Source organism: Nannospalax galili, unplaced genomic scaffold (genome assembly GCF_000622305.1).
Source record: "Nannospalax galili isolate Female #2095 unplaced genomic scaffold, S.galili_v1.0 scaffold283, whole genome shotgun sequence".
NCBI classification, from domain to species: domain Eukaryota; kingdom Metazoa; phylum Chordata; class Mammalia; order Rodentia; family Spalacidae; genus Nannospalax; species Nannospalax galili.
Window position 1 is genome coordinate 1,033,062 of NW_008350535.1, and position 11,211 is coordinate 1,044,272.

The following is an 11,211-nucleotide window of genomic DNA, read 5'->3' on the forward strand; positions in this document are numbered from 1 at the left end:
ATGCAGATTACAGAAACTAGAGCAAGATTACAGAAACTGTAGCAAGTGGAGGAAAATTAAATGATCCTATTACATAAAAAATCCTCACATTCAGAATGGGGAACCTTGCAAAGAACACAAGACAGGAATCCTTTTATTTAAGAGTTTGAAAAAGTTGGGGTAAATTCCTGTAAATTAAAAGACTAAAATGAATAATAATTAACAGAAATGTTCTAGTATTTTATTTATTTTTATTTTATGTGTATGAGTGTTATGCTTGCATGTAGGTAGGTACACCTATGTCATGCAATCCCTGCAGAGGTCAGAAGAGGGCCCCTGGAACTGGAGTTATAGATGTTTGTTAACTATCATGTAGGTGCTGGGAATCGAACCCCAGTAATTTTCAAAAGCAGTCAGTGCTCTTAATCACTGAGCTATCTCTCCATCCCCTAACAGAAACATTTTTAAAGTCTTTGAGGAAATAAAGGATGGAGGAAGGAAGGGGAAGGAGAGAGAGAGAGAGAGAGAGAGAGAGAGAGAGAAGATAAGAGGAGAGAAATAACCTTATTTTATCTTTTTCTCACAATGAACATCTATATTGCTAGTCCACATGCAGTTGTAGGGCTTGGTGATTTTCTATTGGTTGTTCTGTAAAGGGTTTCTGTTTGAAGTCAGCAATTATCAAGTAGCAAGGGCTCAGAAGTGAAGAGTCTTATGGAATTTTTCTGGTGGAAACTAATGAGTCAATACATTAATTTAAAACACATTTGCTCTTCTAAAAGAGCCTTTGTCACAGGCATTCAGCACACAGATTTTATGTAAGAAATTACATTTTATTATGAAGGTATTTAATTCACTGAAGTCCTCTCATGAGTTATCCTAATTAAAATACTGGTTGATTTATAGTGTATCTGTAAGCTTACTCAGAGTAGCAAATGCGGGAAACCAGTTTACAAACAGAGTCATTAGTAGTAGAATTTTAAAAGATTTGCTACTATTTTTTAATCATTTTAAAGTTTTAAGCTTCAGATTTGAAGGACTCAATAATAGTTTTCTATTTCTGTTTACCTATATCATAAAAAAGCAAAGCATAAATTCATATTAGTAAAATACAATATTAATTTGTTTTTCTCAATCTATTCTTAGAAATTGTTTCCTTGAAAAGCATTATGATGCATCACAAAAAAAGCTCTCTGAAATTTTAAAACAAATGAGGTTTACAATTATCGAATTGTGTTTCCAAATGTCAAATTTAGTTTTTTTCTGACAGGAGGGATTATTTTCCTGTAGACCCATGGACAAGTTCTTCTATTGGTTATGGCAAATTAAATAGAAAACTTCTGATTTCATACCTGCATGTATTTTATTTATCTCTATTCCATCTGCTCTGCAAATGCTCTTGTAAAATGGTATCCCATGGCAACCCCAGAAGGCATTTTAAGCTTTATGTCTCCCAAAGGAGTTCATCCCTCCCAGGAAAACTACCTTAGCATTTCAAGGAAAGTAATGTTCATTCATTTGAAAGGGGATTAGTTTGGTAGGTTCTCTTTTACAATTTCCACTATCAAGTATAAATATTATAGACAGCATCTTTTGCACTTATGTGGAAATATTTGACTTTTACACAGATGATTAGTTACACTGAAATCTTAATGGGGACCATGAGACAGGTTATTTCATAAAAATTATTACTCTTCTGTCAGCGAAAAATCAATGACATATAATCACTACCAATTTAAGGAGTCTGCTATCTTAGAGAATTATCTGAAATAAAGGCTTATACAATTTAGAAAACTTCAAATTCATTCATTTCATATTTATAACTCAACTACATCAATTAACTTTTTAAATTCATGCTGAGGGAATTGAAATACATTGGGAAGAATAGTTAGCCAACCTAGCATACAAATATCAGTTCCCATGGGGACCTCCAATAGCCTTGGCATTTAAAGAAATATCGTGATTTGCATAATCCTCAATTTTCCTCTTCAGAAAATGGGTGAAAGTTCATAGAGCAGTATGAAACTAATATTGTTAGGACAGTGTTAGAAAAACTCTTTGTTGAGATCTAATACAGTGGTCATGAACTTGCTTAGAAAGTAGGCTTGATGCCCTGAGTTTGATACTCAGCAGGTCAAGACAATAAAATTAAGTAAAAATGGAATAAAAACCATCAAGCAAAAGAAAATAAAACTCTTTTGCTAATGACAAAACACTATTTGGTACATGTTTTCTTACTACACTCAGAGTTATCTTTTCATTATTAAAAGTATCATTCACAAACAACTAAAACAGTGGCATTATAGCCTCAAGAATATTTATTCAAATAGTTTATACTAAGTGAAATCAGCATCAGTATTTGGCATCTTAAGTGGGCCAGGGTGAAGGTTCCTCCTTTCTTCAAAGAACAAAGCCTTCCATGCATTGATTCAGAATTTGAATCAAACTTGATTTCATACCTTTGAATATGCATTTTAATAGTCATTTCCAAGCATAATTACTTTGAAAAGTGCACTGATACTCTATTATGATAAATTGTGTGAAGAAACTAAAATCCACATGGGCCTATGTATGTTTATTTTTTAAATATTTTATACTATTGTTCCTTATAGATGTAATCATTAGTCCTCAAATTTACAATAACATGTATTGAAGTAAATGTGTCATTGTTTGCATGCTAACATCTTATTCAAACATTATTTTAGTGTATTGCATATGCCTTTACAATATCTGGACCCTAAATTGCCTGAGGAAAAATTTATTTAGAATAATAAATATCAGAGCAGGTGTGGTGGTACATTGCCTCTAATCCCAGAACTCAGGGGACAGAAGCAAGCAGATTTCTGTGAGTTTGAGGCCAGCTTGGTCTACATAATGAATTCCTGTCTCAAAAAGACAAAAAAAATAAAATAAAATAGAAAATCACTAAATAACATTGTCCTAGTTTGTTTCTTCATTGCAGTGACAAAACACTCTGACCACTACCAACTTGGGGAGGAAAGGGTTTATCTTACATCTCCTGGGTTACAGTTCATCAGGGAGCCCAAGGAAGGAACTCAGGGCAGGAACCTGGAGGCAGGAGCTGGAGCACAGGCCATGGAGGAACACTGCTTACTGGCTTGGTCCCTGCCCCCTGCTCAGCCTGCTTTCTTATGCAACACAGGCCCACTTGCCCAGGGGTGGCACCACCCACAGTGGGCTGGGCCCTCCCACATCACTCAACAATCAAGAAGGTGCTCCATGGACATGGCCACAGGCCAGTCCAATGAAGGCAATTCCCCAATTGAGGCTCCCTCAACCCAGGTGTGTCAAGTTGACACCAAAGCTATTCAGCACAGACATCAAACTTTGTTTACTCCCTTAGGTAGAACAAACTGTTTAGAAAAATTAACCTTCAGTCTACTCTTTCTGTTGCCTTGATATGCATGATAAAACAATATAATCAACTAATGCAAAGAATATTTCACGTAAAGAGTTAAAGTGCTTATCAATGAATTTTTAAAATATCATTTCACTGAGACTATTCCATCACTTTTGTTAATTTTCTCAAATTTATTTCAGCTGTAATATATGAATCTCAAGTAGTTTCTTATTTTTTCTTATTTATAATCACAAATGAGCCAAGTATAAATTCATACTAATATTATTTTAATTCAAATTTCTTCTGGAATTCTTCAAATTATATATTTTAATTTTTAATATTTTATTTTTACTTTATGTGTATGAATGTAATATCTGCATGTAGGTAGGTGCACCCATGTCATACAATGCTCACAGAGGTCAGAAGAGGGAATTGAATAATCTGGAACTGGAGTTATAAAGACTGTTGTTAGTTGCTAGGAACTGAAGCCACATCCTCTACAAGAGCAGCAGTGCTCTAACTGCTGAGTCTCCAAATTACATGTTTTTTAAAACACTACTAGCAAGCCACTTTAAAACTTGATTATCAGGTTTTAAAGTAATTCAGTTTTACAATGACAGGATTTTAATTCCAAATTCTCTGAGGCGACAAAAGATCCTTCTTCCCTCCTCATCATCATTCGTCTAAAACCAAAGGAGCAAAACCTCTACAAACCTACCATTCTAGGTGGACTGATTTCTTAAAGTAATTCCTTCAGTAGTCCGTTTCCACGACATTTTCCAAAGGCCTTTAGTGTGAGGTAACCTTCCCTTACTCCCTCCTTTACCCTGCCCTCCCTTCTCGACTCCATTTAGGCCTTCCTATACCATTATTTCCCTTTCTCCTTTACATTACTACATTCTAACTTTCCTGTGAAGCCACACCCACCCTCCATGCCCCTTTACTAGTTTCCTGACCTCTATGGGTTTTCCATTTAAAACATACATATCTAAAGATTCAAAGACGGCATCCACCTATAAGAGAGAAAGTGTGTCTTTCTGGGTCTGGATTACCTAACTCAGAATGATTGTTTCCAGTCCCATTTATTTACCTGTAAATTTCATAGTTTTGCTTTTCTTGACAGCTAAATGATATTCCATTGTGCAAATGTGCCATATATAAAAAGAGTTTGATCCTTGAGACCCACATGGTGGAAGAAAAGAACCAAATCCCACAGGTTGTAGCTTGACCTCAAATGTGCAATAGCATGTATGTGCCCAAACATAAGCATTCACATGTTCTCTCACACACAAATAAGTAATAGTGCATTTAAAAAGTTGTAAACACAAATAAACACACAGACACACAAATATACAATCCAATAGAGACTGTATGTAAACCTGCAAAACCAGTCCTAGCCTTTTGTAGAACAAGTTTTAAGGTTCCTGCCTTAAAGTATTAATTTTACATAATATAGGAGATAGAATTAGAAACTATGTTTAAAAATGATTATTTTGGCAAGTACATCATTTTCTAGCATTCTAGAGTTTATATGTATATATGATATTAATATCATTAAAGTTATTTAAATAATTATAGTTTTGTATTTAGTTTGCTATGACAGCATTAATTTAGCTTTTCTATGCAATATGTATACTGCTTTTATGTTTATGGTTGACAGATTATTAATATCATCTAACATTTAATGAATCCAAGGAAAGAGCTTTAGAGTTTCATCCTGACTGAGTATAGTCATTGATGCCCAAAGAAACTTTCTTTCCATCAAAACTATTCATGCTTAGAAACTGAGGAGTAAATCAAAATTTGGAAATCCTTGCAATTCTTCATATTTCTACTGTAACTATTGTATTTTGGTTTCCATATGTGGATACTTTGACAACATCGTGCTCTCAAAAAATTTTTCCTAGATTTAAAAATTTATCAACTGTGATACTTGTATTTTAACCCCTCAGGAATTATTTTCAAAAGTTCTCAGATAAAACCCATGGACACAAACAATCCCAGTTAAACTCAATGGTCCTCAAAATAAAGCAGAAAAGACTCTTATGTGAGGGGACTTCTGGCTAGGCAGAAGAGGAATGAAAGCGCTGGCATGTTACAATAATCATAATGAAATTATCAAAGGAACAACTGAATAGTTATTAAAGCACTGAAAATTTTAAATAATCAAATTTGCATTAATTATAAATACCTCTTCCAAACGAACACTGTAAGTTACATCTAAAATAATTTATACAACACTTGATATTTCTTTCTTTCCAAATAATTTGGTTTGTCATTTATGCAATAGATCTATTCATTTTTATATATAATTTCTAAATTACTTGTGCTATCACTTGGTACCAATGTTTGCACTTGGAATAAACATTCTTTCATAACATCATCAACTTTTACTATAGTCTCTGCCAAATGTAGAGAATTTTCATTATCACCCTCAGAAACTTTCCTAGAACATTCTCTGAACACATTTGTCTTGCCAAAACAAAACAGGTACACTGCATGTTTAGCAGTGTGGTATCTCTTCCTTTAACTCTGTTCTTAAGCATATAACTTTATTTCTTCAAATTAGATGTTTTTGAGACAATATCCCACTGTGCAGTGCAGGCTGGAAATCATGGTGAGCCTTCTTGCCATTCAGCATCCCGAGGGCTGGGATTAGAGGTACATGTTACCATGCCTGGTCTTAAGTTAGGTTTTAATTTAAAATACCTAACATCGTGCTCTTTGTGAATTTCACCTCATTCATGTTGAGTCACTGCCCATAGTTAGCGCTTGGCCATTCTCAAGTAGTTGTTCATTTTTAGAATCTTTTTAAACATTCATATTGAATACAAAATCTTTTGTCTTAAGTAACCAGAAGATTTATTTTTATTTGAAAAACTAAGACTATAATGAATATTCTAAACCTTCTTTCTGTGTTTTTGTAATGGAAACTTTCTTTAGTAAGAGATGCATTTTTCACTAAGAAGGGAACATGTAAAACTGTTTCCACATTCTGGGACTGTAGCAGATTGAATTTAGTTTAGTGCATTCTCCAGGATTTTTTTTTCCTCTTAATTTTCGTAGAAGTCAATGCTCATTAGCTTGGAGGGATAATTTCACATCCCCTTCCAGCCATGAACACTTGATTAAACAATGCATCTGAATCCCCACTCTTACCTATGTTGGTTCACTCAACAGTATTAGCTCACTCAAAGTACTATCAGTATCACTCAAAGTATTATCAAAATACTTTCAGTAAGACAAATAATATTTTTGTTTATAAAGTTTTTAATTTTTTTTTTCTTCACTCAGCAGTCTTTACTAAAAAGTAAACTTGCGCCACTGAATTCTGACAATTATCTGCATTTTCAGAGAAATAACAAACAAGTTATGTTATAGCATAATACACAAACAGGAATCATTTACACAATAATTTCTGCATAGACCAGATTTTTCACACAAAAAATGACTAATTATTTGACATAATGTGAATGAATATGTATGCATACAATTTAGAAATGTGTTAATATTTACCTTTTGACCATTATAGTTAATAATAATACTGATGTTATGATTTGTACCAAACTGAAAGCATTGTTTATTGAAATAATGAGCTCATCATTTACAATATAGTAAACAACAAATACATAATGTGAACTGTGAGAAAATATAATAAATATAGCTGCTTCAATAAAGTCCAAGTGAAGTTTTTATGAGTATATACATACATGTGTACATACATACAGCAGTAGTTAGAGAGGTAGGAGCAATTGGCTGAATTATGAATAAGAAAATCACTCTATATTGATAACTGAATACATCAGTATAAAGCTCCAGTACTTGTTCAGAAGCTGAGATGATCTTTATTTTATTAAACTTTAACTTTTAAAAATGTTGTTTTTGTTATTTCTATGTGTGTGTGTGTGGGTGTGTGAATCTAACATGGGTGCTAAGAACTGAATTCCAGTCCTCTGAAAGAACAGAACATTCTCTTAACAGCTGAGCCATTTCTCGCACCCCTATTTTGTTAAACTTATTCTTTTGCTGTGAACCCAAGTGGAATGGTATGAATATTGGTTCTACTCTAATGAAAGTGTTCCATCTACTGAGACTTAGTAATAATGGACGTGGAAGTCACACAAATTTAGATTAAAGAGTTACAGTAAAATACAAAGATAAAGTGGTTCAATAAGCAGCCCTAATGAAACTCATTAGGTCACAAAAATAAAGAAGACACAAAAGTGGAAGGGGCTAGCTGGGCAGAGGAAGGGGATTAGTGAAGTGAGTGGGGAAAAAGGTAGGCCAATGCGGGTGAATATGGTCAATAAATATTATGTTACATGTATGAGAATATAATTAAACACATCAGAGAAAATCAATATACACTAGTAAGAGACTTTTTTTAAATCCAAAATGAATAAAGTGCTTTTAGAATTATTATGCTAAATGTGAGCAAACAAAGTTGTACCACATTTTGGGTGAAACAACTTCACTTGTACTGCAGAGTAATCTGAAATGAGTCATGGGATACCGTACTGACAGATAAATCTCATGTCTAATCATCATGTTCCATCTGTTTCTTAAATTTTGATATCTCCTATACTCCTGCATGAATAATTCATTCTGAGATAAGTGTATCTTTACAATTTTCTATTAACTCAGCTCTCTCTGGATTCTTCTCAGTCGTTAGTATGATGAGATTTTTAGCATTCAGCAGAATGTCTAGAGCTACAGGAACAGAGGTGCCCACAATTTAGCCTTGACTGTCTCAGATATACGGCCCTTGATAATGAAACCATCGAAAGAAACCTCTCTCCTCTTTCTCTCTCCCTCTCTCACCTTTCGCTCTGGTTTTGTTCGCTTGTTTGTTTGTTTTGTTTTGTTTTTGTGCTATCATGACACATTACACACACACACACACAAAAAAAAAAATAATTCTTAAACACAAGGAAAACATGGAGTTAGTTACATTTCCAAGTGAGGCTAGAAAAACCAAACTGCCAAAGCAGTAGAATGCATAACCTTCGTATCTAGTAACCAACCAACATCAATGCAGAGTTCGGAGACTTTGCTGGGATTTCTAGTTCCTCATTATTCTAAAGAATAGGGTGATATTCCAAAACAGTTCACATTTGCAACTCAGATTTTAATATCTAAACTCCATTTAAATTGTATTATCTATAAAATAGTCTTTTAAAACAGAAAAATTCAAGCTTTTCGATAGAATTTAAGTCAAATGAAAGGTAACCACAATTTAAGTGAGTCAGGAATGATTGGACTGTTCCGAGCTGAAGAAGGCTACTATTCTTCCACTTGTACAAATAATTATTTGAAACCATTTTGTGGTTATGTGTTTTACTAATATGCTTTTTATTTTAGACAGTTAAAATTCATGATTTATAAAGATTCTAGTCAAAGTAGAAACAACACTGAGTTATTTTTAAAATCACATTGTAAATCACTTAAAGTTAATAAAAAATTTCATAGTCCTATATGTTATATCTTTTTCTTTGGATTTGTTTTGTTGTGACTGTTATTGTTTCTATAAGTGATCTTTATTTCAATTTGTTTCACACAGTTCCAGTTTCATTGTTCACCCCTCATAGTTATAAAAGCTGTCAGTGTTAATAGCATGAATTTTATAAATTGAGATTAATCCTATAGACAAGATCATTGAAAGTAAATATTACATAAACTGCTTTAGAAACTCCATAGGCACTCAATCTACAGATAGACCCAACTCAAATATGTTCTCTGAAGTTGTAATCCTACTTTATGTATTCCTTGAAAAATTGTTAATACTATCTTCTGTTTTAGTTCAGTTTGTTAAAATACTATATTGTCAGTTTTTTTCTTGTGAAGAATTTATTTGCAGATGCTGATGCCAAATTACCGCATACAATGTATTCTATGAATATAGAATGGCTATGTTTGCCTTCCATTGGAGTAGATCCTAAAACAATTTGTATTGCTTTGTTCCATACACGATGTTGGTGGAGGTCATGAAGTACCTGTCTGTTTAAAATGTTTGAGGATGTACGCATGAAGCTGCTGATGAGCTGCCCACAAATGACCATTTCTTGCCTTTATAATACTTCATCTTTATATTCATCCAAGTGTTTGACACATACCATCAGATTTAGACTGTATTGCTATGAAACAGAGGCCAGGTATTCTAACCTGACTTTTTAATATCTCCTCTATATTTGGGACTATGCTTGAGTGCATTACAGTTCAACAGCTGACAATGGGCATACACAACCCTTTGTGCCAGACAAGACTATTTTGGAAGTTCTAATTAGAAAATACAGCTTCAGTTGACATCTTATTTTACGGTAGTATGCAGATGTTTTGCAACCATATAGAAACTGATACAAAATTTTAACATCACCTGAATATTGACAAAAATGAGATTAGGAATAATCACTTAAAATTCTATTTACTATTTAAATTTGAAAAATTTGGAAGTCATGATTCTTTACAACCATTTTTCCTTTTAGCTTAACTTTCACAATTATTTATTTTTGTTTTCTTTTTCAGTAAATGTACCCAAGAAGAGTTCTGAGAGGAGACATTCAGCTGTCCTGCTGTGATTAAGCAAGACACTGCCATATTTTGTAAGTTTATCTATTTATATTTTGAATAAAAAAGACTTTCTGGCACAGAAACCACTTTTCTCACTTGGAATTAGAGTTCAGTTTTTTAAATTAGAGTCTTAATTGGTTTTATTTCTTCCAAGCTTTGTTTTACCTCAGTACTATTCAATTTTGGCAAATAGCAGAAGAGTATTTCTTTGTTAGATTAACTCTGGTTCTTTGTGTTTATCAGCCAATATTTTAATGACTTGTGATAAGAGTTTATCAGCTGGTGAGGTAGTTTGAAACGGTGCTGTCAGGAATATTGATTTGTCCTGGGCAATTTATTCATAATTATAATGTCCTTTGTTTCAGTGAACAAATAGGTTTTTATTTGTAGAAACTGCCCTTTGAGACCTTATTAAGGTAGTTAAATACTGACTATCATAAGCAAACAGAGTGATTTTTATCTTGTTCCTAATGTTTAGATTGTACATTCATGTTTTGTAATATTCATCACGTTGGGGTACCACTACGTGAATTTGATGGCTTAGATGCCAGCCCTCATTTATTCCACATGATACAGTGCAAACAATATTATTGTGTGGAGAGTAACGAGTGACATTGAACTGAGGGATTCTGGAATATTCAAATTTATAACCCTTCTGATTATCTCAAAGTTGAGATTTGGCTATTTCATAGTTTCTAGAACACAGTATAAAGCAAATAGTTTTTTCCCCTTTTTATAAGATGTTTTCTGACATGATTAAAAAGCCCCTTTGCTCCTACTTAGTTTTCTGTGACAGACTCAGTAAATGGAGAGAATGTAGTGCATGTCATTTATTTTGACATTTGCAATACTTTTTGGCTTTTGATTCATTCATACTATCTCCACTTAGCAAGAGAAAAATTATGCTCTATTGCCTCATAATAAAAATTGGGGGATGCACTGTATGATAAGAAGCTTGTTAAGTTCTCAATTCCATAGACAATTGTTCTTCCCTAAGGAGTTTTACACCTCAGTATCTTCAACCAGCTAGTGATGAGGATGGAGAATTAGAGAACATACTTAAAAGTCAGAATATAGTATAGAAACCTATGTAATCATCTAGAGGTTATATATTACTTCAAAATATATTAAAATTAGTGAGCAATCACATACAAAATGAAAAGAAAATCTTATAAAGTTAAAGATTTTAAAAAATATATACTTGCTTTATATTTAAATTATAGCCCAGTATTTCTATGTTTTCAAATACTGTCAATTTAAATTACTGTTTTTCTTTAAAAGAACCATAAAAATTTCCCTTAAAA

At 33.0% G+C, this 11,211-nt stretch overlaps 1 protein-coding gene across 1 annotated transcript in view; it reads left to right on the forward strand.

Moving 5' to 3' along the window:
- March1 (membrane associated ring-CH-type finger 1) overlaps positions 1-11,211 on the forward strand; it is an 889,338-nt gene that overhangs the window by 271,942 nt on the left and 606,185 nt on the right. The window contains exon 2 of the mRNA XM_008847798.2: positions 9,863-9,939. The gene's annotated coding sequence lies outside the window, so the exon portion shown is untranslated. The remainder of the gene's footprint in view (positions 1-9,862; positions 9,940-11,211) is intronic.